This window comes from Gossypium arboreum, chromosome 13 (assembly GCF_025698485.1).
Source record: "Gossypium arboreum isolate Shixiya-1 chromosome 13, ASM2569848v2, whole genome shotgun sequence".
Lineage (NCBI taxonomy): Eukaryota > Viridiplantae > Streptophyta > Magnoliopsida > Malvales > Malvaceae > Gossypium > Gossypium arboreum.
In genome coordinates, this window is record NC_069082.1 from 103,744,134 (window position 1) to 103,769,149 (window position 25,016).

Below are 25,016 nucleotides of genomic sequence, written 5' to 3' on the forward strand. Positions count from 1 at the left end.
TGAGTATGTATAAGAAAGGTTTGTTGGTTACTATGAATTAGATATCAATTTGTACAAATTGATGATTTGTATATTTTGATCTGTTGAGTATAATAATTACGAACTTACTAAGCTATGAAGCTTACTGTATGTTATTTGTTTATGTTTTATAAATTACCGAAGCTAGCTTGACTCAGGGATCGTCAGGAAACGTCATCACACTATTGATCATATAGTTGGTACTTTTTTAAGCTCTGTATATATGGTATATGGCATATATAGGCTAGTGTCATTTTGGTATGTTTTGAAATATGAATTTAGCCATGTGATTTGGCTTGTAAATGGTGTTATTGATGAAGTTTAATTTGACTTATGTTATGAGTTAATATGTGTTAAGTGATGTATTTATGATGCCTTATGTTCTGGTAGATATGATACGGTTATTTTGATGGGTTGATGAATAAGTATCTAGTAAATTGTTAATGATGTCTTATGGTTTGAGAATTGGTAAGCTTTGGTATAATTTAAGATGATGTTTGGATGCCATTTTGGTTTAGTAAATGTTTGATGATTTGGGCTATGTCTAAATGTGGATATTAGTTAAAGTATCAAATTGATTTGGAATGATTTTGGTTGTGGAATTGAGTACTGAAAAGGATAATGTATAAATGGCATGAAATGTGTACGAAATAGCATGATTTGTTTGCCTATTAATGTATTGAAATGATATCATTTTGATGGCTAGGTGTGCATGAGAAAAGGGTGGCAAATTGGCTTTGCAAATAGCCTATTTTTGTTCACACGGGCAGAGGCACAGGCATGTGTCTTAGCCGTGTATGACACTCGGTCATGTTACACGGCTGTGAGTCCCCTGGGGTACCATTTCAAATTAAGTTAGTATACCCTACAGTTTTGACACGGCCTAAACACACGGGCATGTCTACTGGCCGTGTGTGGCACATGGGCTGGCACATGGGCGTGTGGTCGGCCGTGTGACCCTAATCAGTAACCTCCCTAGTTTTCCCACAGCCATGGCATACGGGCATGTCCTCGATCATGTGGTGCAAGTCAGTATGTGCGCCCTGTTTTCACACGGTCTATGACGCGGGTGTGTCTAGTGGCCATGTAAGGCACATGGTCTATGACATGGGTGTGTCTGGTGGCCGTGTGAGGCACACGGTCTGTTCACACTGGCATGTGATCCCTGAATTAGTGAAAAATTTTCAAAAGTTTTCCAAAGTTTACAAATGTTATCGGTTTACTCCCGAACCTCTTGCAAGCGTGTTTTAAGGTCTCGTAGAGCCTTATAAGGGACAATGTGAATGGTTTTGATTTGTTTTTTATTATGAATACATGAATGTATGATTTATGTTATGTTTGACCGGTAATACCTCTTAACCCTAATCCGGAGACAGATACGGTTAGGGGTGTTATAAGTTACTTACCCAGTTATTGTTCACATACCTGACTGATTCTTAGTTTCTCATACCAGATTTCATATGCATACTTACCATTTAACTTCTTATAGAAATAGTATTTCACACATATCATCTTACATATGCAGAATCTTTACAATACTTCGTATACACACTTACCAAATATCCGAGATGTTATCATCATATATACCTCTACTTGAACAGTTCATATGCAGGAGAAAATATAGAGACTCATATGATACTTACCTATATTATAGCTTAGAGTTCTAAACTCATAGATCTTTTCCGAACCAGTAGCAGCAGCAAATGCTAAAAAGAACATGGATTCACCATTAAAACTCGTGTACAGATAATTTTTTTATCATTTCATCTACAAACGACCCCCATGCAGGGTCTCTTGCTCATATCGTATTATTTATATGCTTCTTAACAACTTTATTCTTTCAAAAATTTAACATGCAGAGCTATCAAACTTACCAGGAGGTGGGACACCCATTAATTAATTCAAAAACCTTAGCTTGCAGCTTAATAAAAGAGAAAAGAACATAATAGTTTAAGAAGAACTAAGGAGTAATATTGAAGGAAGAAAAACCATCCAAACGAACTCTTCTCACCACGTATATATATACACTCAGTTCCCCTTAGTGGAACTTAACAAGTGTAGATTGTATCCAGAATTTGTCCTAATAAATGGCTTATAAGATTCGGGAGAAATGTAAGTAAGAATTCTGTACAAATTTTATTTGACCAGTCAATTTAGTTAGCTCCTAACCAAATCACGTTACAAAACCCAATTAGCACAATGCTCAGGCAAACTGGCGTGCTATACATTTGGAGATAATTCTCACTAGGCTTACTCTTCGCTTGTCATACTCTTTTCTTAAATAGCAGAATACCCAGAGATAAAATCTTTAATTACTGCTATGGCGGATACTTTATACCAAAATATAATCCTTCAAAAGATTGTTAATTGGTAGATCATACTACACCAAACAAATAACTCGACATCTACATGGGTGTGACAAAAAGCTTGAGCTCAAATAGATAAGGAATCAAAAGTTGATTTGTTGGGTATACGACTTCTGCAATCTGTAGCGTCATTCAAAATAGTTGAATTCAAGCTCAAGATATGGGTAAATGATTTCCTCTCATTAACATTACATGGTTGATAAAAAGTAAACGTAACCATAGGCCGTTAGTCTTTGTGATGAATGACTTGATTACTATTTGATAGTAATTGACTTTTCATGAAGAAAGATTGTAACACCCCTATCCCGTATCCGTCGCCGGAATAGGTAAAGGGGCATTACCGGACTTGAAGCTCATATCCGAACAGTAAAAATTTGAATATATATATTTTTTTTATAAAGAACGTTCCTTTAGGTAAATACTAAAGACAGTCAGGGATACAATTTAACTGCTATAAGTACACATTCAAAAGATGCCATGTTCGCATGGCTTATATACATTAACCAAAATATTCTTCGGCCACTAGTCTATTCTTTACATGCCATAAAATAATTCAAAACATAACAGTAACAAGCAGTGGATAGTGATAGTGTGACTAGTTCTTTGACGATCCCCGAGCTCGTAGCTTCCAAATGAGATCTATAAACAGGAGGAAACAAAGTAAGCGGAGTAAGCATTACAATGCTTAGTAAGTTTTAAGCAGTGTCAACAGATAACAATCAAATTATAACATAGTTGTTCGTATTTTTTATTTCACTCTTCCTTCGGGCATACCATCCCTTTACCGAATATGCCCATCTCATCATATATAATAGGCAGATAAATTCTCACTTGATAGTGATCGCTTATAAACATGGGTACATTACATATTTTCACCTAACTTTCCACATTGACCAAAACGCACAATACTCATAGAACAGTCTTATTGCTTTACTCACATATGCATCACATAACGACCTTGTGATTTAGTCCAAATCAAGCTTAAATATAATCTCAAAATACATACCTGACCAGCTTAACGCATTGAACGTATTTATTACTAATTGTTACTGTGAAGTCGTATAATCTTAAGCTTTACTCGAATCTTCAGCAAAACCTTTAGCTCGAATAGTCCCCACGCGTAGTTATCGGGTCTTACCCGGACAAAATCTCCACACGTAGTCATCGGGTCTTACCCGGACATAATCTCCACACGTAGTCATCGGGTCCTACCCGGAATATATTTCCAAGTTTCATGTACATTTAATCACATGTTACAACATTCACATCGACTGTTATATTTGTAATTCATTTGCCTCATCAAATATCTAATAATACACACCTTTCACATTTGGTCATTCGGCCACAATATACACACATCTCCTACATATTTCACACTAGCCATTCGGCTTTACCACATATACATATCTCATTCATATTTCACACTAGCCATTCGGCTTTACCACATATACATATCTCATATAAATTTCACATTAGCCATTTGGCTTTACCACATATACATATCTCATTCATATTTCACACTAGCCATTCGGCTTTACCACATATACATATCTCATACATATTTCACATTAGCCATTCGGCTTTACCACATATACATATCTCATTCATATTTCACACTAGCCATTCGGCTTTATCACATATACATATCTCATACATATTTCACATTAGCCATTCGGCTTTACCACATATACATATCTCATACATATTTCACATTAGGCATTCGGCTTTACCACATATACATATCTCATATATATTTCACATTAGCCATTCCGCTTTACCACATATACATATCTCATTCATATTTCACACTAGCCATTCGGCTTTACCACATATACATATCTCATACATATTTCACATTAGCCATTCGGCTTTACCACATATACATATCTCATACATATTTCACATTAGCCATTCGGCTTTACCACATATACATATCTCATATATATTTCACATTAGCCATTCGGCTTTACCAAATATACATATCTCATTCATATTTCACACTAGCCATTCGGCTTTACCACATATACATATCTCATACATATTTCACATTAGCCATTCCGCTTTATCACATATTCATATCTCATATATATTTCACATTAGCCATTCGGCTTTACCACATATACATATCTCATATATATTTCACATTAGCCATTCGGCTTTACCACACACATATATATTTATCTTGTACATCAATTTCAGCAATAGCTTATAAGCAACTCAAATAGTTTCATCAATGTTTACAACGAATTCACATATTTACTACAAGCTGTTTTCCTGAGCAATAGTCACTAATTTTTTTTATAAATGGAGCTACAAAACTCAAAATCAATTGCCGTTAATTTTCCCTGAATATAGACTCATATATCTTCCACCCATAAAATTTTCAGAATTTTAGGTTTGGCCAATCAATACCAGATTTTTCTTAAATTTTCCCCTGTTTCACTGTTTGACTAATCTGACCACTCTTCACTACGAATCAAATTTCTCATTGTACAGAATTCAAAATATGTTCTATTTGATTTCATTTGAAACTAGACTCATTAAGGAGTCTAAGCATAAAAATTTTATCTTATAACCATTTTTGTACAAATTATAATGATTTTCTAAAAACAGAACAAGGGATTTCGGAGTCATTCTGGCACTGTCTCACACAACTTTAAATATCTCTTTATAGGAAATTTATTTGCTTACGCGGTCTCTTTTATAAGAAACTAGACTAATTAAACTTTGATTACATATTTCATTCAGCTTATAATTCCACACCAACAATTTATAGTGATTTTCTAAAATCACGTTACTGCCGTTGTCCTAAGCAAATTATTACAATTTGCTCTTAAATTTCCAAGTCCAAACACTTATGAACTTACCATTTGAGTTTAAGACATATCATGGCCACATCATATCTTATTAAATCAACTCATTATGATTGAATTTACTCAATGTTTAATCACTTAAAACTTACCTCGGAAGTTGTCAAACGATTTCAACGGCTATTTGATCACTTTTTCCTTTCCCTTATCCAACTTTGATCCTCTAAGCTCTTGAGCTAAATCAAACAATTTTCTTCCCAATCAAACACAATCACATGGCATCCATATATATTTTAGAACCATTCTTAACATACTACTCATTTACAAAACAAAACACTCATATCACATTTATAAAACTACAAGCCGAATATACCTATACTTACCTCACTTAAACATCAACCCTCAATTCATGTACATTCTCAAATAGAGTAATCCTTACTTGAACTATTAGCCAACTTTATCAAATGAACAATTTTACTTAAAGTGCCATATATATATATATATATCTACATAAGTGCTTAGATACCATGTTTCCAACAATTATTTCCTAGCTTAGTAGCCGAACCAATATTCAATAACAAACTCCTCTTTGATCAAATATATATTCGGCAAGGACATGATAATTTATACTACATCAATTTTAAGCACATAAATTACTCAAACATAACCAAATTCACATTCGGTCTTGGCACATAATAAGGTAGCTGATTCTTTACCCTTAGCACCCAATGCTCACATATGATTATTTGTATAGTTCAAACACTCATCTACCATCGTTCATCTAAATTTAACACGAAACAACAACCATATATCTCTTCCATTTTCTACCATGGCCGAATGCTCTAGCTACCACACCGTCTCAAATTTTGCCATGGGTTAAGCAAAGAACTTAATGACTAACTCAAAAATGCTAAAAAGAAAATCCAAGAATCATCAATCCACCATCACATGTATCATTACAAAGCTTCACACTTAGCATGCTAATGACATCAACACAAATCCACCTTAGTCGAAACTTAACTAATACAAAACCTATCTTCAAACCATAAAATAGGTAGCATTTAACTAATCATCCAAATGGTGCATAAGTTTTTTTTTTCAAGAATGGCATTGAACTTACCTTCCTCTTGCTATCCACCCTGGCCGAATTCTTTCCTAAAGATTTTTCTTCCTCCTCTTTCTCTTGTCACGGCAATGGGGGAGTAAGGGTGAGACAATTTTGGTTTCTCCTCCCACTCACCTCATGTTTTATCATTCTTAATTCACTATTTTATTTTCTAAACTAATAATGCTAATAGAAAATTCATATTATCATCAATGACCCATCCATGGCCGGCCACTACTCATTATAATTGGAAATTTGACATGCAAACCCATCATTCTTATAACATGCATTAATTGATCCTTATAGATTAACCTGTCACATTTTAAAAGTGTCACACATAAGTCCTATTAGCTGAATTCACATGCAATTGACTAAATCGAAGCTTAAAACTTTCACACATTCATATTCACACATTTTAGACAATAAATATCATATTCAAATACTTCGGTGATTCGGTTTAGCGGTCCCGAAACCGCTTTCCGACTAGGGTCAATTTAGGGCTGTCACAAAGATGTAATGGACATCGTGAGATAAAATAGGATCATATTAGGAGAACAGATTTATCCCAAAGAGATTGATTGATGTAAATCGTGATAAGTTCTATAATTTATGAATGACCGTTCTTGAAAACTAACTATTATCATGAAAAAGGCAAGCGCACCCATCGAACAGTAGTATAGCTTATAGCAAGACCAGAATGTCTAACCCAAAGGAACTAAAAGTACTAGTATTAACTTTCTTTTTATTATCTAGCCTAAAAATAAAGGGATTTGTTTTATCTAAACTCATTACTAAACTAAGAATACACAGAAAGTGAATTGGGGAAATAACTTTCGGGAAAATTGAATGATATGGACAATACCTAAGGAAAAATCCACCTAGACTTCACTTGTTATTGACTCTGAATTAGACAATTTATTCATTTGACTTGATCTGTAGAAATCCCTAATTTATATTATTATCTCTCTCTAGACTAACAACATCTAACCCTAGGTTGATTAATTGAAATCTCTTTCTAATTAAAACCCCTAGTGTTGCATTAACTCAATTTATGGATTCCCTTATTAGGTTTCACCCTGATCCAGCAAAATTATGTCACCCTATCTCTAGGCATGCAAACAACTCCGCTTAATTATGTTAGATCTACTCTTAGACAGGGACTTTTGCTCCTCTAAATAAGTACATCTAAACCTGAATTAATATCCTGGAATATCAAAGCAAGAATTAAGAACACATAATTAAGAACAAATCAAATATTTATCATATAATTCAAATAATAATAACAAGATCCGTCTTAAGTTTCATTTCCCTTAGGTATTTAGGGGGTTTAGTTCATATTTATGGAAGAAAACATCTCAAAAGAATAATGATAACAAAACATAAAGAAAACCCAAGAACTCTTGAAGGGAATTGAGGGAGATCTTCAGTCTTGAAGGTGAATCCGGCTTCTGAGATGGATCAATCGGCTTTCTTCGAGTAATTCCTTTCTTCCTCCTCTCTGTCCCCTTTCTAGGTACCTCCTGGAGTGTTTATATATGCTTTAGAATGATCCAAAACCCTTAAGAGTGGCCTTTTCCGAGTAGGACTAGATTTGGGCTCGATAGGGACACGCCCGTGTGCAAGTGCTTCAACCCGTGTTCGAGTCTTTTGAATAGACACGGGTGTGTGGTCTACCTGTGTAAGGAAGTCCAGGCCATGTTGATTTCCCATGTTGGCCTATTTTCTCCGTTTTTTGGCCCGTTTCACGCTCTTTTTACTCTCCTATGCTCACCTAAGTATAAAACATGAAATTAAAGGATTAGGAGCATCGAATTCCACAAATCTGATGATAATTCATCCAAAAATATGCTAAGCATGGATAAAAATATGTATAAATTACTACTTATCAAATACCCCCACTCTTAAGGGTTTGCTTATCCTCAAGCAAAATCTTGAACTCACAATTAATAATTCATTTTTCTCAACTTATAATTCCTGTCAATAATATCTCAGAATAAACCATAAGTAATCATACATTGAGAATTAGACTAAAAGAACATCAAAGTTTCAAACATTCCAAGTTGAGCATTTTATCACGAAAACATTAGGTGTCTCCCCTCATCTAAGTAATCACCTTTGATTCAAAATATCACATAATTCAACATCCTTACTAAAAATTCACTCAATTCACTCGAAGTTTTTAAGGACAACAGATGAAGCACTCATTAGTCAATATGAAAAGTTATTACCATAGGCTTGCGTGAAAATCAAATCTCCACCACTATAAATTGAGATGATACATTAATCAAAAGGTCTTTAGAGGGTTGTAACGTGGCTTTGGTTAGGGGGTGTGGTCATAAGTTGAAAAAGAAGGTTATAATCAAGATTGAATTGAAAATTTACTTAACTAGAAAAATATTACAGTTGACAATTTACATTCCTAATTGAGCTTTTCTTCATGGATAACATCGTTTTAATATAAGCATTATATAATTTCATAACAATTTAATTTTTTTTTAAGAACAAGTCAAATGATTTAGAAATTTTCTAAAAATAAAACATAACTAAGCAATTTATTCAAATCGAATCTCGACAAAAATAGGGATCAAATTAATTTAGGGGATTTCAACAATAATGGGTTATGGGTTAATATTAGGGGTGAATCAATGAATGGTTTGTCAGGCTCAAGGGGTTCACTAAGGGTTAATTATGAAGGTAAGCTTTTATGGAGTGAGTGGGTTAAACCTAAGTGTCTTTATCATCTTAACATATCAAATCAAAGGTGTGGTCTTGACATGCATAATCAAGCAAGTTCTAGAATAACAAATCAATATTGACGCACTCATAGCAATAATAAGAGTGAGCATGAAAGAAATAATAGATGCTCTAAAGGCTCAAGATCTCACAAAAATTATGGCTTTTTTATGTTAAACATGTGAATTTCAACTCAAGATAATACCTAAACTTGGGGAAACAACCTACAAAAATTTTTAATTCTCAAAAAAAATCAACTTATCATGCTTGATTCTCTAATTCTTTAAAGTTTAAACAATCAATACATGAATGCTTATGTTTTAATCCAAGACATATCAATAAATATCATAAGTTAATCAAAATTCATTCTAATAGTGATATGAGTGAGTTACGTGAGAATAAGACAAAATTCAGGGATTTTTCTGATAAAGATATACATAACCCCCCCCCCCCACACTTACAATGTACATTGTCCTCAATTTACAAAGATAGATTTACTGAAAAATATAGATATAAGATCAAAAGATAGGGAGAGAAGTGAAACTTCTTGAATGTTAAATGGAATCCTTGAATTGTATTCATGGAGAGTGGTCGGCTAAGGCAAGTGTGAGATTGGAAGAGGATACTCCGGTCGTGGTAGAGGTTCGTTAGTCCACAGGTCCTGCGCCAAGCGAATATTATATCTGGTGATAGCTATGGTCGTGGTCAAGCAGGACATGGCAGTCTGGAGAACCTTTTCCAGTGGAGTTGCAAATTCCTAAGTAATAGTGAGCTTTGGAGCTCTTTATAACTGCAATGAAATTAATAATTCTTTAGGAAATATAAAGTAGCATGATTACTCGTAAAAAAATGGCCGAAAATATAAATTGTTTAATATAAACTATAAAACCTAAGATGTAGTAAAAATAAAATAAAAGGAAAATAAAATAAAAACTAGTTTTAAAAAGATAAAAGTAAAAACATAAAAATAATAAATAAAAGTCTTTAAACATCTTTATCGCTAGATGGTTCGTGAGGTGGGGGCAGCGATGAGATGTGAAGGTGCTGACAAATCTGATGTAGAGTTGTATCAATATGATCAAAGCGCTGAAAATATTGCTACTCGAATCGAGTGAGGCGCTCAGAAATGTCAAAGAGTGAAGTCGCCGCATGAACTGGACGATGAATAAGTGGTGACTGAGAGGCTGGATCCTCGTGAGGTGGAGGGACATCATCGGCAATGTCCTCTGGGTCCTCCTTCTCGGCTAACTGGACTAGGCGGTACTGAGGAGGATCAAATTCACGTCATCACTCGATCATCTTCATATACAGCATACTCGAGATGCCCTGTGGGTACATCTGACCGATGAGAGTCAGGGAGGATGCTTGCGCCACTGTGTTGAGGAGAACAAAGTACCGTGCTAGGCGAGTCACATAAGGGCCGATGGATATGATTCCCTTCCTGTGTCGCTCCGTCTGATGGCGAATGGAGAGGGCGATGAAATAAGCAAGGTCGAAGATATGTCTATTCACCATGCTCCATAAGAAATAGGCATCGTGAGTGTTGATGACACCGGTGCTCTCTCGCCGTCTTGTCAGGTGTGGGCTAGGATGGCGTGTAAGTATCGCAGGGATGGGGTGAGAGCCGATGCCTTCGAGTGACTTAGGTCATAGGTGGCCGAAGCAGGGACGAGGGCCCTCTATCAGTTTGAAGGAGAGTAGTGGATATGGCGATAGAGGCTCGCGAAGTCGTCGTCGTCCATGAACTCCTTCATGTATAGTCCTAACGCGACTCCGAACTCAGGTACACTCAACTGGCAGACTAAATCGCTGAGATGGAACTGGACCGTTCCAGGATCATCGAACTCTATCATAACAACATGAAGGTGAAAGGTTGAACAGAGTTCGAGAGTGAGCTTGAGGTACATTGGCTCGACGATCTCAAAGAATAGCGCCCATGGGTCAGTCATCAAGAGGGCCCGAACTGCGTCAGCCAGTTCGATTTGTTCTAGTGTGGCTTAGTCAATGCAATGGCCCACACCTAGGGGTCGGGCCCGTAATATCTGAAATAGCTCCTCTTTTGGTCCCAGTAGAAATTGGAGGAATGGGTACCTAATCTTGGAGGTAGGACCCGAGGAGGATGCTGCTCATTTGTGTTTCTTCGACGCGGGAACGGCAGTCTTCTTGCTGCGTGGATTTGACATGATATACCTGCAATAAGAACTACTCTTATATCTTGATGAATGTAAAAGATATCAATAAATTCAAAAAGGAATTAACCATGAATTAAACTAACAAATGCAATCAAAAATTACTAACACTAACAAGACTCAACCAAAAGCAATCAAACTTGACAGAGATTTTCTGGCAAATGGCAAAGTGATAGCATGACTAAATTAAAAACAAATTAGATGAAAGTAGTTAAGCATGGTAAGAATATGGTACAAAATATGTGAACTAAATCCTAGGAATGAGGATGATAAACAATTAGTAGCAAAATAATAGGGTAAAAATCATGTTAGTAAGCATCAAAAGAAAGTAAAAGAGAAGAGAAAATCGTTAGAAGAGGATCAGTGGTCGGAAGAGCGACGGCGTAAAGTTTGGGTGCAGTTGGGGTCGGCCACGGGCATGGGTGATGGGGCCGTGTGGGTCATGCAAGGGGAGAAGAGGAGAGAGGGGAGAAAAATAGAAGAAGATAGGAGAACCAAGAGTGGCCGGTCGGTGGTGGGGTAGCGGATTTCGGTGGCTAGGGTTAGGTTTTGGGGAAGGACATGATGAATAATGAGGGGTTTATATAGATTTTGGGGCGTGCATTTCATGATTTTCAAATTTGGGCACGTCTGAAATCTGGCCCACGCCCGTGTTCCTTGGGCGTGTTGGTGCACACGGTCGTGTCGCACGGCAGTGTCCTGCTTCGTTCGCTTCTTCCACGCCCATGTATGTATGTGCACGCCTGTGTTCTTTTGACAGGTTTGACCACGGGTGGGGGGCACAGGTGTGTCGCACACCCGTATTAATTTCTCAGTTTCTACTATAGCTTATAGACATGGGCGTGTCGCACGCCCATGTTGATTTGGCAGAATTGCCCACGGTCATGTTGCACGGCCGTGGTAAAGTGTTGAATCTCGTGTTGGGGAAAAATTTTGCTCTATTTTCACACGGTCGTGTCTCCTCCTGTGGTATGAGCACGGCTTAAGGCAGGCCTGTGTGCCTAGCTGTGTGGATGTGGAAAACCTATGTTCAAGGATTCAATTAGTGATTTAGATGTTAAAAACTAATAATTAAAGAAATCAACACTGTTAGTGCTCGGGTTGCCTTCCTAGAAGCACTTATTTATAGTCTAAGCTCGAGTTACCTCAATTTTGTGTGATTACAGTAGATTAAGGAGTTGAAACTCCTCACCTCTTTTATCAATTTTATCAAAATAAGGTCTGAGTCGAGTATTATTTACCTTAAAAGTTCCAAATACAGTATGTGTTACCTTGACTATACCATGTGGGAAGATGTTCATTACCGTGAAGGGAGTCACTCTATTCGCATTGTGCTCTAGAGTAGCAATTCGAGGGTCATTTGCATCTAACAATACTTTGTCCTCAACTTTAATTTGCCTTGTTTCATCCCTATGTTCATTGTGGCGTCGCTTCAATTTTTCATGTGCTTTTGGTTTCTCCTTGACAGGTGTTCGCGATTCATCTAGTTTATCGACCTAAAGTCTTCGTTCTTCATAGATGGGTCCTTTGTCGTTACTTGAACAAGGCTCATTTATGCTCGTCGAACGTGTTTCCTACAAAGAAGGTTGCACCACAAGATCAGTATTAGTAACTTAATTTATACAACCACTCTCAATATTTGATTTGTTACTCTAATTACAAGCTTGAAGAGTGATTGTTTCATCACCCACACAAAGTGTGAGTTCACCTATACCAACATCGATAACAGTTCTAGCAGTTGCAAAAAAAGGCCTTCCTAAAATTAAAGGCACGTCACTATCCTCTTCTATGTTTAGAACAACAAAGACTACTGGGTATATAAATTTATCGATTTTAACAAGAACATCTTCAATGATACCCCTAGGAAATCTAATGGTTTTATCAGCCAATTGAATACTCATCCTAGTTTGTTTGGGTTTCCCAAGACCTAGTTGTTTAAACATTTTATAAGGCATAACATTAATGCTCGCCACTAAATCAGCCAATGCATTATTCATGCTCAAACTACCAATCAAACAAGGAATTGTAAAACTCCCTGGATCTTTCAACTTGTTGGGTAGCTTATTCTGTAGAATGGCTAAGCAAACTGCGTTCAACTCTACATGCGACGCCTCATCCAACTTCCGTTTATTTGCTAAAAGCTCCTTTAGAAATTTAACTGCATTTGGCATCTGCGAAAGAGCTTCAATAAACGGTAAGTTTATATGTAATTTCTTTAATAGTTTAAGGAATTTAGCAAATTGTTCTTCCATGTGGTATTTCCTTGTCGCATTGGGGTATGGCACACGAGGTTTGTACTCTTTACTTACCGATTTTTGCTCATTGTGGTCCACCTCACCTTTACCTTTACTTGCAATAATTCCTTGCCACAATTCCTTATCTCGAGCGGTAGTCACATTAAGTTGTTCCCTTGGGTTAGATTCAGTGTTACTTGGCAAGCTACCTTGTGGTCGTTCAGAAATTAATTTGGCAAGTTGGCCTATCTGAGTTTCGAGCCCTTGGATCGATGCTTGTTGATTCTTAAATGCTGTTTCGGTATTCTAAAAACGAGTCTCTGGCACCAAGATAAATTTTGTTAGCATCTCCTCAAGGTTCACCTTCTTTTCCTACTGGTAAGGTGGTTGTTGAAAACCTAGGGGATGTTGTGGCCTTTGATTTCCTTGACCACCCCACGAGAAATTGGGATGGTTTCTCCAACCTGCATTATAAGTATTACTGTATGGGTTATTTTGAGGTCTAGAATTATTGTTACCCATATATTGAACTTGTTCCTCTTGATGCTGGGGTTGAAAGATTGATATTCTATGTATACTCCTCCTCCATTTGAATCGCACCTCATCGCTGGATGTACCTGAGTAGAACCACACAAACAGTCAATCTTTTTATTTAATAGTTCTACCTGATTTGATAACATAGTGACTGCGTCGAGGTTGAAAACACTGGCTGCTTTTATCATCTTTGTTCTTATGACTTGCCACTAATAGTTATTCAGTGACATCTCTTCAATAAATTTGTAAGCCACTTCAGGTGTTTTGTTATTGATAGTACCACCAGCAGCTGCGTCGATAAGTTTCCTTGTTGAGGGGTTCACACCGTTATAAAACGTTTGAACCTGCAACCATAAAGGTAACCCATGGTGAGGGCACCTTTTCAATAGATCCTTGTATCTCTCTCATGCATCATAGAGTGTTTCTAGATCCATCTGCACAAAAGAAGAGATAACATTCCTAAATTTAGCCGTTTTAGCCGGTGGAAAATATTTGAGTAAGAATTTTTCGGTCATTTGTTTCCAAGTAATGATTGACCCTTGTGGTAACGAGTTCAACCACTATTTAGCTTTATTCCTCAACGAAAAGGGAAATAACCGAAGACGAATAGCATCATCAGAAATGCCATTGATTTTAAAAGTGTCGCAAAATGCCAGAAAATTTTCCAAATGAATGTTTGGGTCCTCGTCCTGCAAACCATCAAACTGAACAAACTGTTGTATTATTTGAATCGTGTTAGGTTTCAGTTCAAAATTATTTGCAGCAACAGCAGGCCTAACTATACTTGACTCAGTTCCTGTTAAAGTAGGTTTAGCATAATCATACATAGTGCATGGAGCAAGATTCTGATTTACTGGATCAGCAGCAATCGCAGGAGGTAGCAGATTTCATGATTTTTAGCCATCTCCTAGGTTGTGGTGGAAATATCGTCCTCTTGCTCTTTCTCTGTGTATCTTACGCTTCACCTTATTTCTCTTCAATTTTTGTGAGCTGTGCGATCGATCTTACTGTCAAAAAGCAATGGTCCCAACGGGTTTCTTCTAGTCATAAACTATAAAAACCTGCCAGAAGGAAAAAGAAAATTTAGTAACAAAAATCAAAATAAAATTTAAATTACAATAAAATAAATGGCTAAAGTAATAAAAATTAAGTGTTCCTAATATCTTAGTTCCACGGCAACGATGCCAAAAACTTGATTGATGTAAATCGTGATAAGTTCTATAATTTATGAATGACCGCTCTTGAAAACTAACTATTATCATGAAAAAGGCAAGCGCACCTATCAAACAATAGTATAGCTTATAGCAAGACCGGAATGTCAAACCCAAAGGAACTAAAAGTACTAGTATTAACTTTCTTTTTATTATCTAGCCTAAAAATAAAGGGATTTGTTTTATCTAAACTAATTACTAAACTAAGAACACACAGAAAGTGAATTGGGGAAATAACTTTTGGGAAAACTGAATGATTTAGACAATACCTAAGGAAAAATCCACCTAGACTTCACTTGTTATTGACTCTGAATTAGATGATTTATTCATTTGACTTGATCCATATAAATCCCTAATTTATATTATTATCTCTCTCGAGACTAACAACGTCTAACCCTAGGTTAATTAATTGAAATCTCTTTCTAATTAAAACCCCTAGTGTTGCATTAACTCAATTTATGGATTCCCTTATTAGGTTTCACCCTAATCCAGCAAAATTATGTCACCCTATCTCTAGGCGTGCAATCAACTACGCTTAATTATGTTAGATCTACTCTTAGATAGGGACTTTTGCTTCTCTGCATAAGCACATCAAAACTTGAATTAATATCCTAGAATATCAAAGCAAGAATTAAGAACACATAATTAAGAACAAATCAAATATTTATCATATAATTCAGATAATAATAGCAAGATCTATCTTAGGTTTCATTCCTCTTAGGTATTGAGGGGGTTTAGTTCATATTTATGAAAGAAAACATCTCAAAAGAATAATGATAACAAAACATAAAGAAAACCCAAGAACTCTTGAAGGTAATTGAAAGGAGATCTTCAGTCTTGAAGGTGAATCCGGCTTCTGAGATGGATCAATCGGCTTCCTTCGAGTAATTCCATGCTTCCTCCTCTCTGTCCCCTTTCTAGTATCTCCTGGGGTATTTATATAGGCTTTAGAATTATCCAAAACCCTCAAGAGTGGCCGTTTCCAAATAGGACTAGATTTGGGCTCTATAGGGACACGCCCGTGTGCAAGTGCTTCAACCCGTGTTCGAGTCTGTTAAATAGACACGGGTGTGTGGTCTACCCGTGTAAGGAAGTCTAGGCTATGTTCATTTCCCACGTTGGCCCATTTTCTCTGTTTTTGGCTCGTTTCTTGCTTTTTTTACTCTCCTATGCTCACCTAAGTATAAAACATGAAATTAAAGGATTAGGAGCATCGAATTCCACGAATCTGATGATAATTCATCCAAAAATATGTTAATCATGAGATTAAAATATATATAAATTACGACTTATCAGAGATTAAGAATATCTTATAAGGGTAACACACTTATGATAAGGTTATTAGACGAGCACTGATCGAGTTGCTTTCATAATAATATGTCGTTAGAGAGAGCTCAGCCACGATACTATAGTGGGATGGTTTCATGACTAAATGAGTTTATAATTAGTAGTTGGAACTTAATTATAAATCATTTGAGCCCTAATCGCATATGTCCAATTGGTCTCTCTGCTAACTCGTTGAAACCATAAATGAATTGCATGTTGAATCAAATTAACAAGAATAGATGGAAGTGGGAAACATTTGGAATAAATGTGGTTTTCTACAAAATAAAAATGACATGGAAATGAATTTTTGATTTTTTAATTAAATAAATAAATAATTTAAGTTCAAAATGGAAATAAATTATTTGGTCATAGTAAATCCGTTGAAGGTAGAAATATTAAATATATTTTCTCATAGATTCTTTTACAATAAAGTCATCATGATTTAATAGAATTGGAATTGGATTGAGACAATTATTTGATTGAAATAATTTATTTATTTAAATTAATTTTAAGATGTTTATTCTGGGAAATAGAAAAACAAATATCGAGTTGGATTGAATTATAAAGTACTAGGTTAAAAGTCAATGAAGTACTTGTAATTTGACCCGATATGGGAGAGGCCTAAAAGCGCCTCATGTTTAATGCTAGGGATGCCAAACCCTAGTTTATTTAACTAGGGTTGTCACCCCACCTAATCCTAGTTAGACTAGGAGTTTATTTTTCTATTTGAAATAAACTTCTACAATTCAACAAGAGTTTTACCTCTTCTCCCTATAATTAGAAGGCACTGATAGGGATAAATACGCAACTTGAGATATTGTTATTCTGCCCAAAATAGTGAGAGTTTATTCTCTGATTATAAATTCTATTTTTCAAAATCACAATTTTATTGGTTTCTATTGAGAGAGAGTTTTGCTTTCCTACTGAAAATAAAGTAAAAAATTTATGGTTCTATATTTGATTCAAATTAGTTTGAGCCCATATTCGAAGCAATTCGTGGTACGAGAATAACGAAAAAGATCATTTGGTTGAAAGTCGGGAGCAACAAGGATCCATCTAGCCGAAAACACAGGTGTGATTTCAATAAAAGGTTTATTGCTATAAATTTCACAAACCAACTGAATTTTCAATTTTTTTATTTTCTATTTTACAAGAAAACTATTTTTGAACTTGATTTTTTCCAATAAAATCAAAAAGACAACATTGCGACATTTGAGAACATGAAGGTGTGATGTTATTCATTGTGGTGCTAAAGGACTCGAATACAAAGACGTACATTGCAACATTGTTAAGTCATGACATTCAACATAATACTACAGGGAGATGAAAAGTCACAATGGGGCACAACTTCATGGCATTAATCCAACTATTAGAATAACTAACAGTTAAAAAATGGTATTTGATGGCAAATGAAGGAAATGTTGTGCATATTACCTTAACATTGTCTTAAAATGAGGGTTAATTTTCTCATTTGGAAAATTTAAACTCCTAAACTATAAATATTTCTAGTTTTCTAAATTTTTAGCATGAAGGGCGAGGAAAAGAAAAGATAAATATTAAATAAAGAAAATACTTAGAGATTAAAGCTTTAGTTTTCTTTATTAATTTATAGTGGATATTTTTTTATTTTTGTTAACATGACTATTATCTTTGGAGCTTGGATGCAAGAGTGGATGATTAGGATCAACATTCTATGTTTAGTTTATGGATTTCTTTTAACGCCCTAAAATTTAGGGGGTTAGACAGAATGAATAATCAAGAAATAAGCCTTAGTCTTGACGGTTAAGAGCTTAGGACATTGTCTAGACAGTCAAGGTTCAAACCCCTCTCTTTTCAATTTTCCTCTATTATTTCTCAACAACTAAGAAACAAACTCAATCTAGTATATATACTAAATGTGGTAGAAATAAAGCAAGAATGGATAGCAACCCAAGTGGTAAAGCCTTTCATTTCCCCCTTGCCCCTAGGTTCAAGTCACGTCTCTCATTCCCAATTTCTCTTTTTGGATGGCAAGAAAGGCTAATTGCGCAATCAACCCCTCAAAATTTGAATCCCTAAGTATTTAATAACTTCTCCTAATCCTACATTGATTTCAATTCCTTTTCAACCCTAAATCTTCTTCCCCATTAAAACCTTCATCTTATTTTATTTTCCTTTTCCTTTTCATAGAAATCCTACATTGTTTTGCTAAAAATTAAAACCTGAATCAAGATCAATTCCCGTTTGAACCCGTTTCTTCATCAATCATCAAATCTACCATCGATAAACTTCGAAATTCCATCTAAAATTAGTAAGCATTCTAGTTCTAATTATGTAGAACCCTAGGATTCTGGAATAACATTATTCCTGAAAATCTTTCAAAATGGTTACAAATCTTTTTATGAATTTTCTCGAAAATCCTGGTAATTTTGATAAATCTTGAAAGTCGATATTAATTCTTGCATATTTGTTGATCAAAATACCTATTGTAGGTATCCCAAGCTAGACTTGGATGTGAGATCATCATGTGAAACCCTGGAAGTCAAGTGTGTGTTCTTATATGAGAAAATCAAGGCAAAAATGAGCCTAGGTTAGACCACACAGCCAGCCACATGGGCATATGGGTCGCCTGTGTGGACCATATGACCATCTTACATGGTCAAGTCCCCTTTAAACCCTAGGATTTTTGAAATGTTACACGGTCATAGTCTCTCACATGGCCTAGCCACACAACCATATACCCCTTCCACACGGACCAGGTCCTGTGTCACGGTCGTATGTCCCTTGTAACTTAGAAATTATAGTTTTAAGCTAAAACTTTATGTTTTGATCAAATTAGTCCTTGAATAGGTTCCAAACTATTTTTAGTGAATTAAATTATGCAAATAGGTCCCTAATGGTATGAGATATGCTAGAATCCATGAATGATCAATTTTATGTGGTATTTATTTATATTTATGAATATTTGCATGAATGACGAATAGTATATGTTACCTTTGAATCTATATACCCGCGATTGTACGAATGTCATGCCCTATATTATTATTATCATATTAAATACATGAAAAGCTTGAATTACTATTGATTGATCATGATTTAGATTATTTAATATGCCTTCATACATTGCATGGGTTGGGTTGTTATGAAGGAAGAAAGATCAAGCGGTATATTTGCAAGAAAAATGGCAACTGCAAAGCATAGCAATGTGACAGTTATTATATGCAAATCATTGTGTATTCACCACCAAATGGCAGATTCCATCTATGGGTACTATTGTGAATCCACAGCCAAAGGTTGATTCCAACGACGAGTTTATGCTGTAGAATCTACAGCCAAAAAGTATGTTTTATTTGCAGAACTTTTGTTATAAAGCCACAGCTAATATGGCAGTTGTTATTTGCAAACCAGCAGTGATTTATCCAAAATGTGGCGTAAAGGTAGAGGAATTTTGGGGAACTCCAACTTTCGTGTGTAGTATTGGGGTAAGAATTGTTCTGTTTAAAACCTGAAACTGTATGACATCATTTAAACCATGCGCATACAAATTTGAAAATTATGTTATAATACATATGTGTGAATCTATACACATATGTCTATACATGCATAGAATATGACTATCATGGCAATTCTGATGATTGGGTTATCCTAAAACTATTATTGTGATTTCTGATATACCAGTGATGGTTGCATTTGAAAAACCGATATTATGAACAGAATTGTTATCTTTGATTATTCTATGCAATGTTAATAAATGTGTCCTAATGTGTCTTAATGAGTGTCGCATTAATTTTTTTTAAAATGGACTCACACTGAGCGCCAAAGCTCACTCCCCCTTTAATTTCATCCTTACAGAAAACCACTAGGTTAGGACGCGGGCACGGCATCCAGAGGGTCTCAGCATAATCCAACTTATTTTCAATTTATTAATATGTATTCTTTTGATTTAATTTATTATCTGAGATCCATAATGTTTTATTTGAAATATGGCATGGGATTTAGGACTTAATATGTTTTTATTGTTGCGTGACATTTAATTATGAACTTAATTAGGACATTAAATTTTCAATATTAATTAATTATGCATGATCCCTGATTTTTATTAAAAACTTAAAAGAATACCATATTTTTTGCTACTAAGAGATAATTAAAATGTTAAGGAATAAATCAACATCTAAACTAAGTTTTCTACTAAAATTAAATAAATGTTTTAAACAAACTCTTTTCAAAACAACTCTGATAGCACTATTAAGTCATCTCAGTGGTTAATGTAATTTTCTAGATTTGGGTCTAATTTCTAGGCCAAGTCGGGGAGGTTACATTTCTTTGCCCATGAATAATAATTTCTAAACTCTTACCTTTTTAATTTTTTGCAAATTATTTAAGATGGTGATTGGAATTGTGGATGTTGTATTTGTTAATCCTGTGATGAGCTAAATTGTGTATTGGTTTGTTGTGAGTGTTAGGATTTTAACCCGATTAAGCAACAAACAAGAAAATAGTGAAATAAATTGAGAAATTGAACACACAAATTTAACGTGGAAAAACCCCTCCAAAGAGGATAAAAAACCAGGGGCAAAGATAATTTCACTATAATGGCAAAAGAACGAAGAGTACAAAAGATGGAGATAAAAACTAAACCCCGAAAACCCGAAAACAAAGAACCCACAAAACGTAAACACAAAATTCTCTAAATGTGTTATGAGTTCTAATATCTAATGGGTGTGTTTTCTAAGGTTGTAAAAAATCCTATTTATAGGCTAAATTCATAGATCAAATAATAATAAAATAATCTAAACTAATCAGTGTTTGATTGAAACAAGTAAGCAGAGTTTAACTGAAAGACTATTTTTCAAATTTGACTGAAAATATGAGTCATATTTAACAAATCTCCACCTTGACTCATATTTCCACAACGCCATCTTTGCCAAAACCCGTCACGAGCCTATCTTGAACTATGCAGGGAATTAACTAAGTCGAATTTGTGCTTAGAAATTGGAAGACTTCTAGCTTTTGACTTGTACACTGCCAAATCAAAACTAACTCGGGTCTGATTTTCACGAACACAGTGCCCTAACTTTTCAAAACCTGCATCCAAAAGAGAACCTCTCTTCAAAAAAACAGTCATACCTTTTTCCCTCCTATGACCAAGTTACCTCCGCTCCAAACAAGTTGACTTCAACTCCGTAACGAACGAGGGACATCCGATTTCACCGGTCACTGTATAACCTTCCAGAATATAAAGACTGCCAGTTTTTTTACCTTTTAACAAAACGAGAGCTCCACGAGATACTTTAATACCGATCGACTCGATGTTGATCTTGCATCCTTTCAAGTCTAAAATACTTAAGGAGATGAGATTCTTTCGTAAATTAGGTACATACTTGACATCTGAGAGTGTCCTAATCGTCCCATCGTGCATCTTAATTTTAACAGTACCAATACCAATTACCTTACTAGATGATTCATTTTTCATACGCACAACTCCACCTTCAATCGAACTGTATGTGGAGAACCATTCTCTATTGGGACACATGTGGAAAGAACATCCTGAATCTAGGATCCACTCGGACGTGAGCTTGGTGTTATCACTTGTTAACACTAACAAGAAATCATCCCCATTTTTATCGGCCAAATTAGCACCAGCTACATCTTCCTCGTTACTCTCAGCATCTTTTTTATTTCACAGTTTATAACAATCTACTTTGACGTGACCTAACTTTTTACAATAGCGACACATTTTATCTCGTTTCTTTGATGCTACCAAAACATAAGCTTGTCTATCTGTCTTGCTATCCAAATGAAGCTCATTGTCGAATTTGTCTCTACTCAACAAATGACCCTTCACATATTCGAACGAGAGTTTGTCTCTGCCATAAATCAGGGTCTCCCTAAAAGACTTGTATGAAGGGGGTAAAGAGCATAATAATAGCATAGCCTGATCTTCAACGTCAATATGAACCTCAACATTCTTTAAATCATTTAAAAGAGTAATGAATTGACTGATGTGATCTCTAAGAAGCTCACCTTCGTTCATGCGAAACGTAAATAGACGTTGTTTCAACACTAAACGGTTAGCCAGAGACTTAGTCGCATAAAGGGTTTCTAACTTTTTCCACAAGGCAGATGAGGTCTTCTCCATCAATACCTCCTGCAATACCGTATTCGTGAGGCACAACTGGATTGCAGATAAAGCCTTTTCATCAAGCTCTTCCCATTCTGTTTTATTTAGATTCTCAGGCTTTTTCCCGATAATAACCTTTTTCAAGCCTGATTGAACTATAATTGCCATCATCCGAACTTGCCACAGATTGAAGTTTGTCTCACCATCGAACTTCTCAATTTCAAACCTTGTTGTTCCCATCTCTGAACGGGCTGATTTATGAAAATTGAACTAGCTCTGATACCACTTGTTAGGATTTTAACCCGATTAAGCAACGAATAAATTGAGAAATTGAACACACAAAAATTTAACGTGGAAAAACCCCTCCAAAGAAGATAAAAAACCACAGGCAAAGATAATTTTACTATAATGGCAAAAGAACGAAGAGTACAAAAGATGGAGATAAAATCTAAACCCCGAAAACCCGAAAACAAAGAACCCACAAAACATAAACACAAAATTCTCTAAATGTGTTATGAGTTCTAATCTCTAATGGGTGTGTTTTCTAAGGTTGTAAAAGAACCTATTTATAGGCTAAATTCATAGATCAAATAATAATAAAATAATCTAAACTAATCAGTGTTTGATTGAAACAAGTAAACAGAGTTTAACTGAAAGACTATTTTTCAAATTTGACTGAAAATAGGAGTCATATTTAACAGTGAGGTTGAATGTTAATTGAGATGATTTACATATATAAGTAAATAGTGAATGTATATGAACTCATTAAGTTAGATTGACAACTCTAACTGAAGATCTAGACAAATGTGACTGAGAGATAATTTTGTTGTGTAGAAATCAATTCTATCTTACCAAGCGCTGAGATCAAAATGATAGATAAATGCTAGGTGAGACCGATAGGATACCTTGGAGGTAGTTCTTAAGCTTGATTAAGATCAAGAAGAGATTTCATCTTACTTGCATGTGCCATTCGATTGATGTTCAACGGAATAACAAACCATGATTCCTTGCATTTGATAATTCAAGCAAAACGAGTTGATTTACTTTTAAGTAGAATTTTACTTTGCTTAAGTAGTCTTGAATAGAATTGGCCTTATTACTTGTGTTGATAACTCGATGCTTAATTAGATTGGTTCTTATTTGATTAGCGAATCAATAATTTTTGGTAAATTTGGCAATTGTTACTTTTCCTTACAAATACTATCTTTCGAATACTTGTATATTTCATTTTAAACAAAACTATATTATTACTTGACTCGTATGCTTGTGAAGTACTTATGCTTTTAATTTATTTAAATCCATTTTTGAAAAGTACGTTTTAAGCAAGTCAACCAACATGCATTCTTTTTAGTTGTTCTATTTTAGATTTGATTTTTTTTTCACTTTCTATTATCCTTTTTTTTTCTCACTTTGTTTCTTATTCTATATTTTCTTTTTGTTTTCAATAATTTGAAACCATTTAATACAAATTTTAATAGTATCCAAACAGGTAAAAGACTTTAATTTTGACACTTCTAAGAAGATAAAGAAGGTTTTAGTCCTACCATTTTTTAAGAAACATGAATCTTAGACAGACCTTGCATTCAGTGGAAGGGGGCGCAAGTATAGGTTTTAACAAGACTAGTAATTTGTGTGTGCGAGAGCAAATGAGTGAATGTTTGGAAAACAAAGTGTACCGGAAGATTTTACACTATATTTGGTTTGGGGTAAGAGGAAGGAAAGTTAAGAACTCAAGGGAAAAACAATTTCTATTATTTGGATAACATGATTTTTACATGAGAGGAGTCGAGAATTCTCACTTTCCTTACCTTTTTTCTCTTTTTTTTCATACCCCAATTTGGGGGAAAGTGAGATAAGAAAATATAATAATATTTTATTTTTGAAAATGTTATTTTTATCTCTTATTTATTTTAATGACTTTTTTATTTTTATTTTTTTCCTATTAATACATTAAATTTTTCTCTTTTTAATATCTTATTAAATTATCGTAAAAGTTTCTATTTTTTAAATTATTTTTATTTTTGAATAATTATAGCTCTTTAAGAATATTACAACTCTTTTTACTTTTAAATTTTGTATCAAATTAATAAACCATGAAATTGAAATCTACATTCTAGAATTATTGAGACTATTTTAAAAAAAAATTGTAGCAAATTAACAATTTTATCAAATTAATTTATATTTTTTGTTAACACTTATACTTATTATTTTAAGAAGAACATTCATTTTTATAATTTTAATTCAAATTTTTATATTGGGGTAGGGAATAGGAGTCACACAATTTGAATTCGTGTCAAATGAGTGTCTAACAAGAATTTTAATTTAATTTTATTATTATATATTATTTAAATAACATTATAATTATAAAATTTATTTAAGCAAATTATTTC

The 25,016-nt window shown here is 34.7% G+C and overlaps 1 non-coding gene across 1 annotated transcript; it reads left to right on the forward strand.

The window, feature by feature from the left end:
- The first annotated feature begins 14,349 nt into the window (after positions 1–14,349).
- Positions 14,350–14,456, forward strand: LOC128287174 (small nucleolar RNA R71). The gene has a single exon (XR_008277868.1). It is a non-coding gene; the product is annotated as a small nucleolar RNA R71 (small nucleolar RNA).
- The last annotated feature ends 10,560 nt before the right edge of the window (positions 14,457–25,016 follow it).